At 39.8% G+C, this 22,358-nt stretch overlaps 1 long non-coding RNA gene across 3 annotated transcripts in view; it reads left to right on the top strand.

The window, feature by feature from the left end:
• Positions 1 to 22,358, top strand: part of LOC140610451 (uncharacterized) — a 194,097-nt gene that overhangs the window by 77,351 nt on the left and 94,388 nt on the right. Inside the window, exon 2 of one of the 3 annotated variants that reach the window (XR_012012104.1) lies at positions 5,201 to 5,296. The exons of the other annotated variants lie outside the window; for them this stretch is intronic. This is a non-coding gene — a long non-coding RNA (uncharacterized lncRNA). The remainder of the gene's footprint in view (positions 1 to 5,200; positions 5,297 to 22,358) is intronic. 3 annotated transcript variants of the gene reach the window in all.

Genomic DNA, 22,358 nt, shown 5'->3' with positions numbered 1-22,358 from the left:
TGAAAACAGCTGCTGGGGCTTATCCCACTAGTGCTTACTTTGGGTTTTTAACAAAGAAGTACTCTTTTTTTTCTTTTCTTTTTTCTTTTTCTTTTTTTTTTTTTTTGTTGTTGTTGTTAACTATAGTCTTGGTCTGCATGTAGAATGAGGGGCGTCAAAAAGCAAACAGTGTGGGAGATGAACAATATTAGTATTTATGATAGCACAGTATGCAGTATGTACAAATACATACAGGTGGATGTTAAGAAGGTTAAATCAAGCACCCATCTGCAGCCTCCGTATTCTTTGGGGTTGAAAATATTTTAAATCTTATGTTTGCTTGATACCTGATTTGTTTTTAGTATATCACTCTGTACAACAGAGATAATAACTTCCAGAAAACAATGAAACAAAACAATAGAGTCAGTGGTGGGGATACTCCCTCAAGGGATTAGTAGTAGTAGGAAAAGATATCTGTACCACCATGTGCATTACAACATTACTCACAAGAGCCAAGACATGTAAACAACCTAAGTATCCATTAATAGATGGATAAATATATATAAAATAGAATATTATTCAACCATAAAAATGAGATCATCCTACAATCTATAACAACATGGATAGACCTTGAAGACTTATGCTAAGCAAAATAACTCAGACAGAGGAAGACAAATATTGTATGATATCACATATGAAATCTATTTAAAAATCAAAAGGAAACAACTTATAGACATAGAGATCTGATGTATTGTTGCCAGAAATATGGGGTGGGGAAGGGAGAATTGAAGGAGGATGATCATAAAGACTCCTAACTCTGGGAAATGAACTAGGGGTGGTGGAAGGGGAGAAGGGTGGGGGGTGGGGGTGAATGGGTGATGGGCACTGAGGGGGGCACTTGACGGAATGAGCACTGGGTGTTATTCTGTATGTTGGTAAATTGAACACCAATAAAAAATAAATTTATTATAAAAAATGAAGGAAGATGATCAAAAGGTAAACTTCTCATTTTAAATAAGTAAATACTAGAGATGTCATATACAACATAATTATAGCTAACACTGTTGTAATATATATGAAAATTGCTAAGAGACTAAATCTTAAGGGTTCTCATCAAAAAAAAAAAAGAATGGTTCATATAAAATAATGAAAAAATGTATTTTAATTAATCTGAGTACTAAGTGCAGTTGAAAGACCATTCATTTACATAATAAAATATAAAGAATAAATTATATAACACTGCAAAATTCCAAGTAGAAATTATGTCCCAGAGAAGAATGTATGAAAATATCACATTATACTGTCATGAAACACTAGACTGAAGTTGTATTAATTCAGCACTAAATAGACCTTCTTATCAATCTAGAGGCCCATGGTCAAGTTGTCGGTCATGAACAGGATACTGATTTCTGAGCTGGATTTGGTCTCCCTCTGTGGCCTCCATTCTGGTAGAATCCAGACATCATTCTTACATTGGTACTTGAAAAGGAGAATGTATCTCAAGTGAATTCCAAGATACTAAGTGATCCATAGAGTCTGTATTCTATCTAAATACCACTGATGGGGATCTCATCACAAAAATATAGTCCTATAATCTTGTTGTCTGCAGTGGTCTCAGACATGGACAGAGTAAGAAGTTGCCTTCAAAATTATGATTTGAGGAGATGCAAGAACTCACTACCTGAATCTCCTTCACCTGTTTAGGTGCCATGTTTTGAATTTCTACCATCATGTTACAGGCTGGGGTCAGTCACCTTTCATGCATATTGCTCTTTTGTAAAAGCAAGCACAACTGAAGCAACCAATTTCCTTTGTGCCTGTACTCTGATTTATTTGTTGTGCATTAGTTGAACGCAGAGCCAATATGGTAAGATGGGATTACCAAAAGGCAGAAAGGTGAGTGAGGAGGATGAAGACAAGGAAAGGAGAAACGAAGTTTTAGAAAACAGAACTGATGTTAGTGGAAGTCCTACAATCACAACACTGAGAAGCTGTGGATGAAATGGAGAAGACTCTGGATGCTAGACTGAGCATCTGAGTTCTAGTCCTGGATTTCTTACCAACCACCAAAATAACCCTGTAACCAGGTCACCTTTCCCCTGTGGCTCTGTCTTTTCACACCTGAAACCAAACTAATAATAACTACCCTGGTCATCTGTGAAGACATGGCCTGAGCAGCCCTGTAGGAACCTTCCAAATGGAACATTTTATGGCAACCAAAATAGTTCTTGTCAAGGTGCACTTCTCATTCCCCTGAGACTCTTCCAGTACAAAAATAGGCACAGGGAGGAAGAGCAACAGCAGAATTGAAAGCATAAACCTTTGAAATACAGAAGCAGATTAGATTAATAAGAACATATTGACCAGCTATTATGACCCTCCTGGTATGTTGTGAAAATCCTAAGTAGAAGATGTAATCTCTGCCCAAGGAAAGCACCAACCATGTTATTGTGTTTGTAGCTAATGTTTATTAAGGACTCGCCCACGGCAGAAACTATGCTTAATAATTTATCTCTTGCTATCCTCACAATTGCTTTAGGATGCTGATAATCTCACCAAACATAATAAAATGTATAAAGAAATGCTATTAGTGGTTCCCAAATTTAGGTGTGGGTAAAAATCACTTGGAAAACCTGTCATAAAAGCACATGAGACATACTCCCAGGGATTCTGATTCAGCGTGTCTTCAGTATAGCTTGGAAATTTGCATTAAATTTAGTGAACTCTCCAGGCAACCTGAAGCAGGTGGAATGTGGACCACTAATACAAAAAGACTTCTATATATTATTAAATATGAGATGCCAGGGACATAGAGATACTTAAGGCCAGTATTTCCCCCAAAAATATCTGATTTCAAACACCCCCTGAAAGACTTGTTAAAGGTATTACAGGGCCCCAGAAATATCCCTTGGAGGCTTGAGGAAAGCTCAAGACTCCATATATTTTCTTTTTACAACCAATTGTTGTCCCAAGTGATTCTTATGGTCAGGCAAATTCATAATTTAAGTGAATTGTCTGTGGTTGCCTAGTGACATCCTCTCAGAAGGGGTACTAAAGCCTATCATCCTCAGGCTCCCAGGCCAGAGTTCTTTCAATAAATTATCTCCTTGAAAGAAATATTCATGGGGTCAGACTTGAATTGTAAGGCCCTGATTCAGAAAAGGGTAAGGGGTATGCTGAGCTCCTTCTTGCAGCTCTTTCTGGTGTCCTCAGCTTATTCTCAGAGCAATGATCACATAAGCACTTCCAGCATGGAAAGTGAAGAACAGAATGGCTACGTGTCAAGCCTGATGAGGGGTAAAAACAAATCCGGGGAAACTGTTGTCACAGTCACCAAAACTGCTTAGCCAGCTGTAGGAAGCAAACAAATCCACTGAAACATTAACTCAGTCAGAAGGTTCCAGATCATTGAAAACAGGCTCATTTGTTTTCCCATTATGGCTCAGCAGCGTCTACCTGGGCTATGCTTGCAGGGTTCCAGCAGCATCGTGACAGGGCTGGGGAAAGCTGATGGATTTATGACACACTGCTTCGATGACATATTCACCAAGCCTTGCTTGCAGGATTTTGGGAGTTCGAAAAGGAGAGGCCCGCTGGGAAAATAATAGGTGGAAGGCTTCTGATGAGAGAAGTCTCTGCTGAAGTGTGTGTTCAGGCAGCCACACTTCTTACAAACAGAGGTTTCAGAGTTTGGGAAGCGGTCTGTGCACATCAGGAGAAGGAGTACCCTGACTCACTCAGGCCCTTCCTGCTTGCGGAGCCATGAAGCCCGCTGACTCCTCTGAGCCTCACGTCCCACATTAAAAAAATAGGATTAAGATCCTTCTAACTCACAAGATTGTTGAGCCATAGTCCATCATAGAATTATAAGGATATATTGTTACACATTAGCATTTGAAATATCCTTCATACACTCTAGAATTTAAGACCAAGACTATTTTTGAGAAGTGATTTCCTTACTTTTGATTTTCTTCTATATGAAGCGTGGGAAACCACATAGCGCTAACTGGAGAAGGAATTGTGGTTTTTGGTTGATTTTGTTGTTGTTAGATAGAAGAGCAAGGAAGAAGGAAAATATCAATTGTTAAGCAAATACTATGCTATGAGCTCTATGTAATTTTCCACAGTGAATGCTCCCAGAGCATTTTACACATTAGGAAATGGAGACTCAGAGAGGTTAAGTACTCTGTCCAAAATCACCCAGCCTATTAGAAAAAAGATCCAGGATGTGTCTGAGCATAATAGGTGTTCAACAAATGTATATATATTAAAGAAGGGATGAATGTCCCCAACACCAGAATTCTTTGCTCCACAGAACACATTTACACTACAACCTATAACCATCCAATTATCAATTAAAACTCATTTATCCATCAGCAGGCTCATCTTTAACAACTGCTATGTTCAAGTCTCTGTATGAAATATAAATATAAATCACACAAAACTCCTTTCCTTGAGAGTCTTATAGTTAATAGAAGAGACTAGACATGCACAGAAATTACTATGACACAAGACTGAATTTTTTGTGCATATGGAACATTCCAGAAGAGAGGTAGAGAAGGAATCTTGGGCAGACTCATTTCAGCTGAGTCTACAGGGATATCTAGAATTTGGTTGTAGAGGAATGGGAGGAAGGTACCAGAAACAATCTGACCATGGACAGCATTTAATGTAAGTCTGGGGGATGGGATCGTTTAAAGAAGCAGTGACTGGTAAGTTTGACAAGGTAGATAGGATGAACCCACAAGTTTTTTTTTTTTTTCTGTATGTATCCACATCTTCTGTACAGCACCCCTAGAAACCCCACCTTATCCATCAACATACTTACTGCAGTGTCTTCTGCTGCTGAGTGTCAAGGGGAGAGGGCAAAATGAGCCTACAAAGTCTTCACTCTAAGAGTGGATGTCAATGGCCAGGAAGCTACTTTGTGATCTCAAGCCATTCAGAGAACTGTCAAGTTTCCTCTACCAATTAGAATTCACAAGATGGTTGTGCTGTATTCCTGTATGTCAATAAGCAGAGGCAACTGAGCATTAAAAGTTCCAATATAAAGATAAAGGATAAAAGCTTAGTGTGTGCTACAAATTTTATTTGGCCTGTCACCCCCATTTTGTTATAAGAAGTGTGTAGGAAAAGTGAAAAAATGCAACAATGGCAGTGATACACTTAGAGAACTGAAATTAAAATTCACCTCTGGAAAAATATTCATTTCCTTCCTCAGATTTGTGCAAACATTAATGACAAGACTATCACATTACGCATGAATATGATTAGCATAACTCTGCCTAATGAATTAATTCCTTCTGCGGAACTAAAGGTAAAAATGTTTTCCTTTCCCCTTAATCTTCTTTAATAGATGCATATTTGCTAATAGAAGTTATTTTTCTGCATTATGATGCATTTATTAGTTGGATTCTCACCTTATTCATTGATGAGTGAAGAAATAATATATTTAATTGCAGTCTGTGCAAATATGGACTTTCCATTTTCAGCACAAGAGAGAGCAAAAATGATTTTTTTCAGTTTGTTCTCAGGAAATTTATGGTCACATTAGAATGAATGGTTACTCTGTGATATTTGTTCCAAAGAAATAATTTCTTTCTTATGCCCTCCTGGGTGTAATAAAATGGACAAAATTTTACTTTAAAAAATTTTTACTTTAAAAGCTCTGAAAAGTGCTCACTTCGGCAGCACATATACTAAAAAAAAAAAAAAAAAAAAAAAAAAAAAAAAGCTTTGTAAAGTTCAAAATAATACAAATATTTTGGAAGGCAATCTGTCAGTATGCATCAAGAAATGTTACAGTGTTTAATCCTTTGACCTAGAAATTTCATCTCTGGAAAGTGTCTTAAGGAAATAATCCTAAATATAGAAATCATAATGTGTAGGCACAGTACCATGTTGTTTATAGTGATGAAAAAAAATGAGAAAAGACTTAACAGTCCAACAATAAAAGGATGGCTAAATAAACAGTGTTACCTCTAATGGAAAAATATATAGATATTTAAGATGATATTTATAAAATTATATCTATAAGATGATATTTATAAAATATGCAATAGTAAAGAAATTATCATGGTATGGTAATTATGATAGTGATGAAAGCTAATGTTTTTTTATCACTAATTATAAGTTCAGTGCTTTGCATGCAATATGAGTCCTGATAAGATCCCAAGAGGTAAAAAAAAAAAAAAAATCCCAAGAGGTAGGCTGTTATTATCATTATCCCACATAACACATGATATAACTAAAACTTGTAGGATTTGAGTTATCTGTCCATTGTCACATGGCTGATTAGTTTGGAAATGAGGTTTTGTGCCATTCTGGATCCCCAATATCTCTCTAAGGTCAGGAATTTACTAGAAGGATTCACAGAACTCCAAAAAGCTGTTGTACTCACAGTTACAGTTTATTACAGCAAAAATAGAGATTAAAATCAGCAACGGAAAATAAGGTGAAAAATCTTCCAGTTGTCCTCTCCAGTGGAGTAGAACAGACAGCAAAGCACGATGACCAATGGAATATTGTCAAACAGGAAAGGTCACCTGAGCCTTGGTGTCTGGGGTTTCCCTTCTCAGTCAATCATGTACATATGGATACCTATTTGGATGACCTTAATTTCTCAGTGTCCAGTCCCTCCAGATACCAAGCTCATGCAAGTTGGCCCAGATCCCTGACATAAATCACACTATTAGCATAGATTAACCAGAGTGGCCCAAGTCCCCAAATATACAAAGACATTCTTATTAGGCAGGATTTTCCAAGTGCATAGAGGTTATCATGAAGAAGCTTCTTAAGGGCTAGCCTTGTCTTTGGAATGTGCAGAGTTTGAATACCCCAGGTGTTGAGTTCACCGTTTGTTGCATAAATACCAATTAGACAGAATCCAAAGCCTAAATGCTTAGCCATTATAGATTTTTCCAAGCATTAATCCAGTTATTTGCTGAGTACCTTCTATGGGCCAAGATTTAAGCCATAATTAAGCCTTATGAGGTTGAAAAAGAAATGGCCCCTGTCTATGGTAAGTGAACTATCCAGCAGGCCAACTTTGCAAGTTTCATGAAAAGCTGAGGATATGTGAGGTAGGAGGGGAACACTGAAAGGTTAGAGGAGGAGGTAAAAGTTGAAACAAGGAGCAAGTAGTGGGTAAGAGGTAGATAGAAACGTCCCTCTGGTCTGGAGAACAGTATGGAAGTTCGTCAAAAGGCTAAAAATAGAACTACCCTATGGTCTGGCAATTGTACTACTAGATATTTACCCAAAGGATATAAAAATATAGATTTTGAAGGGGTACATTCACCATGATGTTTATAATGGCATTATCAACAATAACCAAACTCTGGAGACAGACCAAATGTCCATCAACTGATGAATGGATAATGAAGATGTGGACAGCAAAAAGAATGAAATCTTGCCATTTGCAATGATTTGGATAGAAGTAGAGTGTATTATGCTAAACAAAATAAGTCAGTCAGAGAAAGACAAATTCCATATGATTTCACTCATGTGGAATTTAAGAAACAAAACAGATGAAAATATGGAAAGAAGAAAAAGGAGAGAGGGAAACAAATCATAAGAGACTCTTATGATTTGAGAACAAACACGATTTATGGAGGGAGGTGGATGGGGGATGGGCTAGATGGGTGATGGGGATTTAAAGAGCACCCTTGTTATGGTGAGCATTGGGTGTCTTATGTAAGTGATGAATCACTGAATTCCGTCCTGAAACCAATATTGCACTGGATGTTAACTAACTAAAATTTAAATAAATAAATAAATAAATAAATAAATAAATAAATAAATAAATAAAAAATACCCCTCTGGAAAGTTGAAGAGGCATGATAGATGTCAGAGTAAAAAGTGGTTAGGATATTATTTCTGACAACTGCATATAAATATACAATTATCTTAAAATAAGGAAGTTTAATTTTAAAAAGCTGTCACATTGGCTGGAGCAAAAAGTGAAAAGGAGAGGCCAAAAGTAAAACTGAATGAGCAGTTGAAGGAGATAATTAGGGCACTTTGTGTTTCTGGGAAATTTAACACCTATCCTAAAAGACACAGGGGGTCATTGAAGGATTTCAAGCCCTGGAGCAAGATGATGTATTCTTGCTTCATTAAAACAAATCCAGCAGCAGGGTGGACCATAGTCTGGCAAAGTCTTAAAGGAAAATAGGCAGACCAGGTAGGTGGTGACCAGAAAAAATCCCACAGGGCAAAAATGGATGTATAAACTAAGACAGTCACAGTAGAAAAAAAGGACATGGATGTGGAATGAGGTGTCAAAGGAATAGGACTTAGTGAAAGATGGGCTGAGCAGCCTTACTTCTTTGTCTTTACCTTTGTTTCCATGGCCAAATAAACGATGTTATTATTCAACTGAATAAAAAATGAAGAAAAGAAGCAATTTGCAGACTGGACTGAGATAATGTTATATATTCAGCAAACTTGTCTACTATTCCCCCCAGTCTCACAGGAAGGTGGTGTTGTAGACAGGTCAATGTGACAGAGTTCTAGCCAATGAAATGTGGGCATAAATCATGTACATCCCTTCTGGCCCCTGCTCCTAAAATCGCCCAAATGAACTTTCATGTTTTCTTCTCCTGACTTCTCAGTGAGGGACTCCAGGGTGATTTTGGAGCCACAAAATGGAAGCAGCCTGGGACTGTTAATCATCATTGAATGGAAAACCACTATGCACACATTAGAGTGAGTGAGAAATAGTCCTCTGTAAGGACCAACAAGGTTTGCTGGCGTTTCTCACAGAAGTGACCTTACGCTGACTAAATAAGAAATTATTATCTTGAAGTAGGACGTTGCTGTTAAAACCAACCAAACAACAGAAACTAAACAAAACAAAATAAATTTAACTTAGGTGTCATTTCCTAGGCCCATTGGCAGATGACAAGAAAATAATTGACAGGTGACAGGGTGGCAGCTGTATGGCTAAAGATCCATGTTACACACTTGATAAAATTGTGATACCTTGGAAGGCAGATTGTGCTTCTTTTGAGCTTCAGAAGAAACTGTAAACAGATTTTACTAGTGTGTATTAGTTGTTACTGGGTAACATTTGGCCAGGGTTAAATAAAAGGAAAGAAATAGCCCAGGAAAGAGTTTGCTGGTTGGCAAGCAGAAAAGAAAAAGAATGCCAAAGTCTAGAAATTCAAAGTGATACAGGTTTTGAAAAGCTAATTATTCCAAGGCCTTTAGTGTACAAGATGTAATTTCAATAAGCTCCACATGAAAGACTCAGTAGGACTTCTCTACTGAACAAAAGGACTCAGCCCTATGGCAAAGATCAGACTAAGGGTGTGGCCTTCCTAGATGTTGTTTCAATGCCTCAAGATAGCACTTACCCTTCACTAAAGGAAGAGGTCTGGCAGCAAAAAAGGGAAGAAATAAATCAGACTTGAGAATCATGATTTATGGAAGAAAGTCGGGTATGGTAATGACCACATGAGACTGACTAATGAGAAATAAATCAAAGTTTGCAAAGTTCATAAGGAAATTGTTTTTCCAAAGAAAATATGAAACTGGAATAAAAATAACTATAGAAAGGGAAAAAATACTTTGTTCAAGACTCAAAATAACTACAATCACCAATCTTCTGTGAATAGGAACAAAGCTGAAAAACCAGGGCAGGAAGGAAATACTGCTCATATCCCTTCGGCGGTGGCCAAGGGAAATTGTAGACACCAAGGAACCCCAGAAGGTAGAACGTGTGGCTTTAGAGGATATGGGTAGTAGGGTTCCTGTTTGAGAGCAGAATGGTGACCAAAGTTGGAATTCTCCCCTCCTTTTTATGGTAGAAAACCTTCAAAATTTCTATCCAGCAAGAATTGGACATGAATTACTATGGACCAGGAACTGATGTGTGTCTTCTCCTTTTCCCTTGTCCAAATTTGAAATTATATTGCAGTTATTATGCCTTGTTCCCTACTGGTTGGCAGTGCAGCTTATGGGGAAAGATACACGTGAATTTTAAGTCCTGGGTCACTGAACTACAAGGAACAATATCTGGTCTCATGGAGACTATAGATCACTTACACACGTGGGCTTTGGAACGGATGCAATGTTTGAATAAGTTTTTGAGATGTCACCCTTAGAAAGAAGATAAAGTTGTTCTTAGGGTGGGAGGACACGGGGTAGGCCCTGAAAACTGCCAAGTGGTCTCCATGTTTGACTACCCTGAGACCACTGTGCTGGACAGGCCATGTGTACATGTTCTCATTGGCAGTCCCAGCTGAACTTTCTAAGGCTCTTTAAGTTATGAACCACTATGTTGTGCCCCTAAAGTGCCAGACATGAGGGTGAAATCTTCTTGGAACTCCAGACTAACTCATCACCAGCTGAATACCGACTACTCTCAAGAATATGTCTAACAGAAGCAGTGAGTATATAGGTAAACCGGCTCACTGGGAAAAAGTCTTAGAAGATTCTAGTGCTTGCTTATTTCTGTGATGTAAACATTCCCTCTGCAGTCACTTTCAAGTTCTTTAGAGCTCACAAAATTTCTGAATCTTTTTTTTTTTTTTTTTTTTTTTTTTTAGCAACTGGCTCTAATGAGCTGATGTAAGTCAGCTCCAGCATGTCATAGAAGAATCCCCTACTTGACCCTTGCTTAAATTCCTGAACAACAAAATTATAAGATATGATAAAGTGTTTGTTGTTTTAGGGACTAAGTTTTGAGGAATTTTTATACAGAGATAGATCTCTGAAACAAAACATATAGCACTATATTGAATGAGACTGTCATCCCCAAATCAGGGATGGGAGCTAAACCTGAGGACAGAAATATAAAGCACCTACAGATCCTAAAGATGTCTGCAAAAATTTTGGGGAAAAAGCTCTAAGGCAATGAGAAGCTAGTACTTCAGTTATAGTACAACTCCCTGAATCTCTATCTGCGTAAGAAGATATCCAGGGGGAGGAAAGGGGTCAGCAGCAGTTTCCTGAGTATGGTGTTCTCCACACTCTCCTCAAGGTGCTAGGTCCAACCCCTACCCTAATCACAATGGTCCAAAGACCAAGGGAAGCCTAGTGTGTATGTTCTTAGTTGGTTATCTGCTATTAGGCAGAAGTTGGATGACCTGTGCTGCTCCTATGAATGCAGGTGGAATGAGGGAAGAACACCATATCTTCCATTTTCTTTGCCAAAAAGGAGCTTACTGGTAACTTTGGGGAGAACCACAGTAAGAGAGTCAAATAAGCAGAAGACTTGTCACTGCATGTCACAGAGACAGTGGAGGCTTCATTATGCATATCAATGCCTTTTTAGAAGGATTAGTGGGATAGATCTACACCTAGACCTGAGTTTGCTGGTTTGGAGACACAGAGGATCCAGGAAGAAATAGATCTCACTCAAGGGGTAATGAAGGAGAGCTTGATGAAGGTACTCTCTGTGAGGTTGTTGGCAGGGTTAAGGACACCAGCACGAGATGAGGAAGCACCCAAGAGCCAGCAGAGTAGGAAGGAGAAAAACTGTTACTAGAACCTGACAAAAAGTATAATAGCAAGAACTGTGACCTTATGTGGGAAAATGCATCAACTGCTGAGAATGAGGAAGGGGGCCCTGAGTCTTCCATAACAAAGCAATTCTCAAGGTCCTGAGGATTAATCTGGATCTCCACCTACCAGGCAAATAGTAGGACTCTTCTTCCTGGCCCCACTGTGGTTAAGTGGGACTGTGTCACTCTTTCTAGCTACAGGGATGTGAATAAATATGAAGTAAAGGACTTCCACTCACAGCCCTGAGTGATGGTGCAAAATTCTCAGTATTCTCCTACCTTCTGTGTAGTGATCAGACCACTCCCAGATTACAGGTGCTTCATCAGCCTGAGCTCTGGAGTGAGGTACTCAGAGCTGAGCGCTGAACTACCCTTCAATGGACATGGACTATGAACAGGAAGTGAGGGTTTGTTGCTTTAAATCACTAGGGTTCTTTTTAACTGAAGTGTGACCCAGCCTGTCATGACTGATAGATATTTAAACTGAGACAGAAGAATGAGAATGAGCCATGGGATGGATTTTACAAACTAAAGACAGTAAAAGGAAAATAATCTTGACTGAGAATTCCATTGAAATTGCTTGATAAACTATTTATATTTGAATATTATATATCTATATAATACATATATACACATATATAAATATTATATAAATAAATAAATAAATAAATAAATAAATAAATAAATAAATAAATAAATAAATACACACACACACATAACCTTAGGGTCAGAGCTCTTAAGTTCCCACCATCTTCTGTCACTGACTTACTGACTTCAGGCACAAGACGTAACTTCTTAGATTTTGATCATGACACTGTGACATGAAAGAGATTTACTTAATGAACCTGAGGAATCATGTGTGTGTTAGGGGCTTGGCTCTGAACCAAACACACCTGGGGTCAAGTCCCAGTTGTGCTACTTACTAGTTTCTGCTGGTTGGAAAGTCCCAAAGCTTTAGCATCCTCATCTGAAACCCAAGATGATATATAGTTTTTTTGTAAGAATTAAGTAAAAATATTTTAAAAATACCTACATACTTTAGTGCCCTGATTGTTCACACACTCAATAATTATTAGTTCCTATGATGATTAATCACTTAATGGATTCACTACCACCACCACAAGCATCATCATCATCAGTACTACCTAATGGCTCTGAAAATCTATGCCTCACTTTGCTCTGCAATTATTACAGATAATTGTTTGTTTGAATAATATATTTCTTTTAAAATTCAGAGCACAAATACCAGTGACATGTAGGGATGAGCATTGTGAAGCAGGAAAGCTAAAGCTAGGGCATTAAGTTCCCATCACTCTTTAGAACTATGTGATTAAAGACAAGTAAAGAAGCTCTTCTATTTGTAAATGTACTCATTATAATTTTCCCACTTGTGAACTTTCAACTCATGAATATTGGTAGGTCTACTATCACGTAGCAGAGTTGAAGTTTTCCAACACTTGACCAATACTTGGATTTAGTGGACTCTTATATGAGCTTGACTTTTGAATTTAGGAACTAAGAGCTTTGTTTTTAAGACCTATAATTAAGTTTAACCATAGCATAACCTGTTTTTAAGTACAGGTAAACCTGTAAATTTAGCTATTTGAGCTTCATTGGATTCATTTGCTTAAACCATGGCTACTGAATGAAGTTCAAAATAAGATAATGCAATACAACATAAATAGAAGCACTGTCTCAGTTCAATTCCACAGCCATGTGTTGAATTATGGAGATGGAAAGACACCTGGATCCCACATCAGGAAGTGCTTCCATCCTGAGCTCCTAATACATTATAAGAGCGCTCCTTTGATATGATTGGTTCCTACTGACATTCCATTCCTAAGTGCTTTGTAAAGTACCTGCCATATGGTAGGTGCCCCTTCAGTGATCTTGCATGAATAAATTGATTTGATGGGTCTGAGACATATAATGATATTCCTAGATGAATCCTAAGTCTAGCGTTTATTAGCCAGGTAACCTTGATCAAGTTAGATACAGAACCAGGATTCTATTTCAGCAATGACTATGCTAAGCTTAATAGTGTGTGAACTGTGTTTCTAGAAGGCACAAAGATAGTGGCTAGGGGATGCTGGAAAAGATTGAGAATCGGGATTTTCCCTCACCACATTGAAAAAGTGTTGTAAGGGGAAGTATGAGAATAAATGCCCCTCTCCTTCCTTTCTGGCCCTCCTCTGAACTCCTTGCTTGCATGTCATTGCTTGGAAGCTCTGTGACTGTGAAGTAAGGTGAGTAGAGTCAGCTAATGTCACCAGCAAAGGTCAGGACAATGGGAGCAGAAAAAACCCATGATCTCTCCCCATCGGGCTGGCAAGGGGAGAAACAGGTATGTCTACTTGGGCATGGGCAAGGAGTTTGGACAGATGACCCAATGAGGGCTTAAGGATTCCCCGTTAGCTTCTCCGAGACAAATTTGAAGAGCTATTATTTGTCATTTTTCCCCAAAATAGTAATAACTGCATTACACTTTATTTGCATTGGCTCATTTCATTCTCCCACCAACTCCACGAGGTAGATATCATAACGTGTCCAGTTTTGCAGAAAGAAAACCAAGGGGTAGAAGAGTTTAAATTACTCAGGCAAAATGACATAGCCAGTTGTGGGCAGAAAATGGATTGCATTTGAGGCCATCAGGCCTCCAAATGCATACTCTTAGCCATAACCTTATATGGTCCCAGATTCCATATTTCTGGAGCAAAACAGGCAAAAATTAACAATTTGAAATCCCTTGAGCCTCATTTTCTTTGTCCATAAAATAATGAGAAAGGACAACTTTTCAAAGCATTGTATTATAAATGTTCATAGCCAGCCATTTTTTTCAAGAACAATAGTTTACAGCTGGATATTATGAAGCCTTTTTTTTTTTTTTTTAACTAAAACATAACTTTTTGCTCTCTTCCTTGTGCAAGCACCTTTTAACAGTAGCTGTCCTCTCTCCTGGGGTATTACTTGCTAATATCCCTACTGGGGCCATTTGGCTTTGAATACACTTAAGGATGCTTCATTTCCCTTATTCTTTTTGTCTGCACATTGCTAATTAACACCTGAGTCCCAGCAGGTCTCTGGGAATCAGTGGAGGGCTTGCAAAAGCATCTTGTAGACCCCAAGGACTACTAGATCAATGATCTATTCCTTCACTTATGTTGTCCCTTTTCTTCCTGGTTGCACCTCACCAGACAGATAGTGGTATTTCAGTTGATCCTTATTTGGGCTGACTCTCCAACTTTCAAAGAACATGGTATTGCCACCAAATATTACATATGCTCTTATCCATCTATTCAATAAGTATGCCTTCAGTGCCTGCTATAGGTAGAGTCCTAAACATCAAGAAAACTAGATGACTTAATTAAAATCTCTATCTTTATATATCTCACAGTCCTGCAGGGGGAAAAGAGACCAATACAGGGGGATTAGAATATGGTGTGATTGGGCAGCCCAGGTGGCTCAGCAGTTTAGTGCCTGCCTTCAGCCCAGGGCCAGATCCTGGAGACCCAGGATCGAGTCCCACATCAGGCTTCCTGCATGGAGCCTGCTTCTCCCTCGGCCTGTGTCTCTGCCTCTCTCTTTCTGTGTCTCTCATAGATAAATAAATAAAATCTTTTAAAAAAGAATATGGTGTGATAAAGAGAGTAAAAATGTCTACAGAAGACATTATGGGATCACAGAGGAGGGCACTTCATCCAAGGGCCAGGAGAGTGATCTGGATAGGCTGTCACAAAGAGATGTGTCTGGCCTGAGTCTCAGAGCACGAGTTTGTTTTGGCAGATGAAGAAGGGCAAGAGAGGGCATTGCAGTGAAGAGCATGGGCACCTTCATTTTCTCTTCGTGTATTCATGAGTACTACTCTGTGTTGATGCTATACCAGGCACCCAGACTATAAGCCTGAATAATAGAACCTAGATCCTTCCCACCCCTCAAAGAGCTTACCGCTAATGGCCAAATGTTAGTCTATGACAAACACAAGTCATGCTCAGAACACAGAGCAGAGTTGGGATGTGGGCAAGATGGGTTTGGACATGAGACTTGAGCAGCTCCAAGGGGCCTCAGGGGGCTCAGGGGCCAACTAAGGAAAAGAAGAGAGAAGAACAAAGCCACACCCAATGCCATATCCCTACAGATGTCCCGTGTCAGGCCAGACAGTTTGGTCAGAACTTTGTTTCAGGAAGGTCCCTCTGCCAAAGATGGGAAAGTGTGGAGACAAAGAGACCAACTACTTTGCTTCCATTTTTCTCAGTGTGCAAGCACTAAAAATGCAAAGGTAAGGAAGCCATGCCCTTCGTCTGTGGGAGTCCGCTGTTCAGCAGAGGAGACATCAACACACCAAGCTCCATTGTAGATGATTTCCACTGAAACAGAAATGAAGCGATGCCCTCTTCCCCGCTGCAGGAGAAGGAACCTGTTCTGACAGAAGTAGTTTGAATAGTGTAAGTGAAAGCTAAGAAGGAATAACATTTGCTAGATCCCCAGGTCTGAGTGACATTTCACCCAGCAGAGAAAAAGGCAAATCTACTGCAAAGGAAAAAGAAGAAGGGATTAAATGATGATCAAAATGATTGTGAAAATAGCCTGATTCTAAATAAAGAACGTGTGACCCACATGTGTCACCAGACAATGCACTGTATTTGCCATGCGGAGGTGGGTGGCGGGGGCTTAGCAGATGCATTTTGACAACAAGGGCCCCTAAAATATGTTATAACTTCTATCTGATTCTGCAGTGGAGATCCAGAATTATCTCTTGGGGACAAGAAATTGTCCTTGTCTCCCTGAAGCAAAATGGTATTTTTGGACAGAGGGAAGATTACCAAGGGGCTAATTAAAAAGAGTTAGCAAGTACAGGGCAGGAATCCAAAAGCTGAGCAGTCAGCATGCGGGAAGGTACTTCCCTAGCAATGTCTTCATCAACAGAAACAGGAGGCGTGCTTCTCGGGAGGCTGGACAGCCAGGTTCTTGAAGGAGCAAATCGCAGGGGCCTGAAGAGCTCCCCCCTTTCTCCATAAAATTTACTTGACTTGGAAGGATGAGATGAGCATGTGCTTTATATTGTCTTCAAAAGCCAACTAAATTCCATCAAGAATCCACTTTTCAATTACATCAGAACTGAGGGATAATGTCCTTAAATGCAATAGGTATTTCAATTCTTTATTTCCACAAATACTGATGTTTTATGTGGAAAATCAATACAAAGATGGATCTGAGTTCCTATTCTCATGAATTTTTCCATGAAATAGAATTTGTTCATGTTTAATTATGATTTATTGGACCTGGTTTTGAACTAAGATGCTGGACACAGAGATGAGTGTAAAGAAAAATACAGGTCCTCTCTGCAGAGAGACAGAAACACAGTAGGTTGTTGTAATAGGAAGTGGTGACACCAGACCTAGAATCGTGCAAGTTGTGGTAGAAGACCTTAGCAATCCAGCCCAGGATGGGGGAAGGAGTGTGCAGGGAGGGCGTCTCAAAGGAGATGAGGCTGCACTAAGTGCTAATGGACAGGTGGTGAATAAGGACCAATCGGGAGAGGCAGAGCAATGGAGAGGAGTGGTCCAGCCCCAGGAGGAAGCATTAACAGAAGCACGAAACCAGAAATCACCCCACTGAGCAAGCATGAGCTGCAGCCAGCGAAGTCACAGCTCTGCAAGGCAGGGCATGGTGAAAGATGGGACATAATAGGGCAATGTGCCACACCAGTAGGTCTACTGGGGTCTCCTATACCTTGCTAAGGTGTGTGGACTTATTCCTGTAAGTTTAGGGCAACACTAAATGGTGCAAATTAAGAACTTCTAGCACTCAGGACCAGAAGGAACAGCAGAGAGCCTGGGGAGGGTCAGCAGAGCTCTGAGCCGAAGCAGGATCCGTCACTCAGATGCTACTTTTTATCCCAGATGCCTGTTCTCCAACTGGGCTCATTACCAAAGCACTCTAACCCCCAAGGGTCTCTTTGTAAGACAGAGATATTCACACTCACCATAGATGTTACTGTAATGACTCAGAAATGACATAGACTGTTCAGTGAGATACAACATGAACAGGATGTGGAAAAGACCAAGTCAATGTTTGGAGATTGTGTGACACATTCCACAGGGGGTGTGTGACGAGACATGTTTTAGGTGGCACTTAAATTAATATTTTTCATACTAATGATTATATGTTCATTGTATAGTAGAAAAATTATGACTAGTATATGAAAATCATTTTAATTTATATCGTGGCTTAGCAAAAACTGAGCTAAATTTAAAAAGAATGTAGAAGTCGATTTTTCAAAATAAAAATAACAGAGATGTGATCAATATAGCAAAGGAGATTCTGAAGGTGGTAGGAAAGCAAGCCAAAAGGGTAGCTTTATATAAAAACTGTTGCAAGCAATGCTGATGGCAGAAGGGCAGATGGGGTTTGAAGTAGGTCCGTAAGCATGTGGATCCAATGAGATGAAACAGAGATTTGCAAAATACATAGTAGCACTGTCAGCATGAATGGTGGATTATTTGAATGGATCAGGAGAAGAAGGAAAGGAGGAGAAACCTCCGATAAATGAGAAACTCAGGCTGGTGGCTGTCCCAGGGGGCCTTGGGGACCCAAAGACATTTAGCCATGTAGAGGACACAGGGGTAAAGCAAGTTTGAACCCAAGTGGTGTCTTGTATTGTGCGGGCATCCAGGTTATTGGGCACTAAATGGCAAGTCAGACATCTGGGCTCAGAGTTCACAAAAGTGATATGGTATAAACTAAAGATGACTATCTGGTCATTTGCTTTCATGTTTCTTTGAACAAATATTGACTTAGTACTTACCATGTTCAGTTGTCAGGCTAGGTGATGGATATGCGATTTTGAGTCACCCAGATAATCTTCTGTCTTCGTGGAACTTAGTGTTTGGAGAAAAGTCTTCAACCAATAACCACGTGCTTTCTGTGATTTCACATCATAATTAGTGTTGTAGGGGAAAGAGGGTAGGAAGGTACGGGATTGGGACAAGACCAAATGGTGGGAACCAGAGGATAGGTGTGAGGACCTGTGACAAATGTAGCCTCCGGGAAGGGGTGGGAGCCTCTGAGGCTGAGATGGTGTCTGGGAGGCAGACAGAAAGCCAAGACAGGTGAGGTCTTCACAGCCCAGGCAACCAAAAGCTTCAAAGGGGTAGAAGGAAGAGCACTCATTGAGATGCTGACAAAGGTGGCCAATAAAATGAAGCCATTCTTGACCGGGAAGAGTTATCACCAAATAATTTTGCTTCAGATGGGCTGGAGTGGAGGTTAGGTCCCCATGCCCACTCCCCTGCCCTGACCCAGGGGTGACATATAAGAGGGTGTGTGAACTCGCCTCATTCCTTACTTGCCCTGGTGTTTTGGGTGTTTTGTTTTTCCCCCCTGAGTTTTGGCTTCCTTATGTAGAAAAGAGGGATTAAATATCATGTGCTGAGATCCCTGGGTGGCGCAGTGGTTTGGCGCCTGCCTTTGACCCAGGGCGTGATCCTGGAGACCCGGGATCGAATCCCACATCGGGCTCCCGGTGCATGGAGCCTGCTTCTCCCTCCGCCTGTGTCTCTGCCTCTCCCTCTCTCTGTGTGACTATCATAAATTAAAAAATAATAATAAATAAATAAATAAATAAATAAATAAATAAATAAATATCATGTGCTTAATACCGAGCCTAGTATAAGCCTTAAAGAAAAGAAAAAAAAATATGAATGGATAGCTGAGATGGATATTCATTCAGTAAGAATCAAATAAACGTTGACTTCTCCCTTCTTTTCACTTCCATGCACGACTCTGATTGTCACCTTAAAAAATCAAATGCAGGGATGCCTGAGTGGCTCCATGGTTTGGCGCCTGCCTTCAGCCAGGGGGCATGATCCTGGATCCCTGGGTCCAGTCCCACATCTGGCTCCCCACAGGGAGTCTGCTTCTCCCTCTGCCTATGTCTCTGCCTCTCTCTCTGTGTCTCTTACGAATAAATAAATAAAATCTTTTAAAAAAATCAAATGCAAAAACAAACCACAACAAAAAAGCTCCCTCTGATGCCCACGGGCACAACTAACATTTTCCTCTCCTGGGCTCCCACAGCAGTTAATAAACACCTCGGTTATAACATGGATCACATCCGACACTAACAGTTTTTAATGCACCTGTTTTCCATTCAAGAAGGGGATTTTTTTTTCCCAGAGATACTGTCTTATCTGAGTTTGTGCTTCTAATACCAAGCATGAGAAATATGTGATTTTCAAGTGTAGTTAAACTCTACATTGTGTAATTGCACATTAAATTAAGGATCCCTATGGAAACAGTATTATTTCATACATTTTATGTTGATTACCTGATGTAGCTCGGAGAAATGATGTGGTTTGCACAAGGTCTTCTAGCTCATCCATGGCAGAACTAGGACCACAACCTCTGCCCTTTGAGATAAGCAGCATGCTCCTTTCTGTGCCACCAACCTGGGAAATGAGAGCAGGAAAGCAAAATGGGATTGGGAGGATGTTGGCTTAGGTCACTGGGTGCAGAGCAGGGGAAGGGCAAGGGAACACTGCATGAATCTACCGACCTCTGTCTGCCTCATTCTCTCCATTTCCAAAGCAGAGTAAGTATGTGCATGGCACAGAATTACTTTCATAGCCATTATATAAATAAATAGCCAAAGAATCAAAATGTGCACTGCAAGATACACCCCATTCCCTGGTAACAGTTCTCTTGGGGAGAGAAAGGAGGAAATAGGATCATGGTCGATAATCTCAGTGGTCTGTAATTTTTTTTTCTTAGAAAGCTGAAATAAATATAATGAAATGATAATATTGGTAAAATATAGGTGGTGAGTACGCAGGTACTGTTGTATTCCACGCTTTTCTAAATGCTTTAAATATTTCCTGAAAGAAAGAAAGAAAGAAAGAAAGAAAGAAAGAAAGAAAGAAAGAAATGAAGCTGTCCTCCGTTTCCTGCCCAGTCAGTGGGTATTGGAAGCCCTCATGCACTCACACAGTAGAAGAGCCGTGGCAACCTGGTGACTTCCAACCTGGTCCAGAGGGCAGGGAGAGACAGGGTCCCGGCAGGAAGTGGAGCAGAATCCAGGACAGGGAGATACTTGTGGAGAGAAGAGAGGATTGGCAGTGGAGAGAGTTTCTAAGGACCAAGGAAAGGACCCCTCTGACAAGCCCCAGAAGTTGAAGACAAAGGATGACCATTCCCTAAGAGCTCCATCTACTCATTTTCTATTGCTCAGCTTCCCAAAGGAGTGTGTGGAGGCATGTGGGTAGCTCTTCATTCTTTCACTCAGGGGCCAATCTTTATGGGAAAAGCCTTATTTCTGCACTGGCAAAATTTAAATGTTCTCTAGACAAGGAACTTAAAAGTTTCCTTTTCCTTCTGTGAAAGTCTGATCATTCCTTGATAAACATCTCTGTGCTAAGAAAGTTAAAACATGGGGGTGACTGGGTGACGGGCACTGAGGGGGGCACTTGATGGGATGAGCACTGGGTGTTATTCTATATGTTGGCAAATTGAACACCAATAAAAAATAAATTTATTAAAAAAAGAAAGTTAAAACATCTCCATTTTCACTGCATAAGAAAAATTAAAATTAAAAATAATTACAATAAAATCTGTCAATGGTGATTTCCTAAGTATTAGAAAACACTCATAATGGAAAGACACAGCACATAGGTCTTGCTCCTATAACACAGAGATTGCATAATCTTTAGCAACTATCTGTGTTATGATCACCCGGGATAAAAGTACATTTTTAGACTCAAAATTGACGATTCCCCCTCTGAGCCGGGGGAAAACGTTAATATTGACTCAATGGTGCCACCTGGTGGTCATATGTCAAAAATCGCCTGAATCTGCGGGCCTTTTTCCTCCTTTCTTCCTAGGAAGCTGTTGATTCCCCTAAAGAATTTAATGTTTATAGAGAATAAATAATGTTGGTTGAGAAATTCTTTTGCTGTGTGATGAAATCTCACATACTTTTGGTAATTTTATCCATATGATTTCACAACAACCCAATGAAATATCCCCCCATTTCCTATTTTCAAGGAAGTGGGGTACAACCTGGGGAAGGATAGAAATCTTGCAAAAAGTCTTGGCTATCTGTCTTACAAGAAAACAAATCAGTAAATTGCCATTTCTTAAAATTAGATAGATATCAAAATGAATGCCCTGATTCATTCGTTCATGAAACAGATTTGGCATCAGCCGCATGCTGACCGAATACTCTATTAGGTCAGGTCATGTTGGGGATAGAAACTCCTCTCATAATGTCAGTTATTCGGCATCTAAAAATCTAGTAAAGATGACCACACTCAGAAATAAAGCATCTTAAGAAGAGACAAAGAGATAATTATGGCCACTGTGCAAAATTCAGATGATAAAAACAATCTTTTGAAAGTAATTGGGCAGTGAATTTAAATTATCTAGGCAGCATCCATGGTTCGCTAATTTGATGCACAAAATACTGGCAATATATGCAGATGTGTCCCTTGCCCAAGCCATTTGGGCATTTGAACCTGCCTTTTTGCAAAGCTGTATTAGTCAGGTTAATTAATGCTAACTCGTGCAACACAGAAGCCCTGATATCTCAATGGCTTAGTACAATAAGACCTTATTTTTCACTTGTATCATCGTTTGATATGCATTCAATGGCTGCTTTTGTTTTAAATGTTATTTTGTACCTTTTTTAGTCTTGAACCTCCATCTGGAAAGCATGACCCTCAAGGTTGCTGCAGCAGAGGCAGAAAGGGGTAGAAGAGGCAAGCAGGTTTAATCACCACTTCTGTTCTCAATCCGTTTACCAAAATTGGTGGCATGACCTAACCCACCTGCAAGGTAGACTAGAAACAAGGAGTACAGCACACGCAGGTGGAGGGA

This window comes from Canis lupus, chromosome 2 (assembly GCF_048164855.1).
Source record: "Canis lupus baileyi chromosome 2, mCanLup2.hap1, whole genome shotgun sequence".
In the NCBI taxonomy this organism is placed as follows: domain Eukaryota; kingdom Metazoa; phylum Chordata; class Mammalia; order Carnivora; family Canidae; genus Canis; species Canis lupus.
This window is presented reverse-complemented; position numbering and strand designations above follow the sequence as displayed.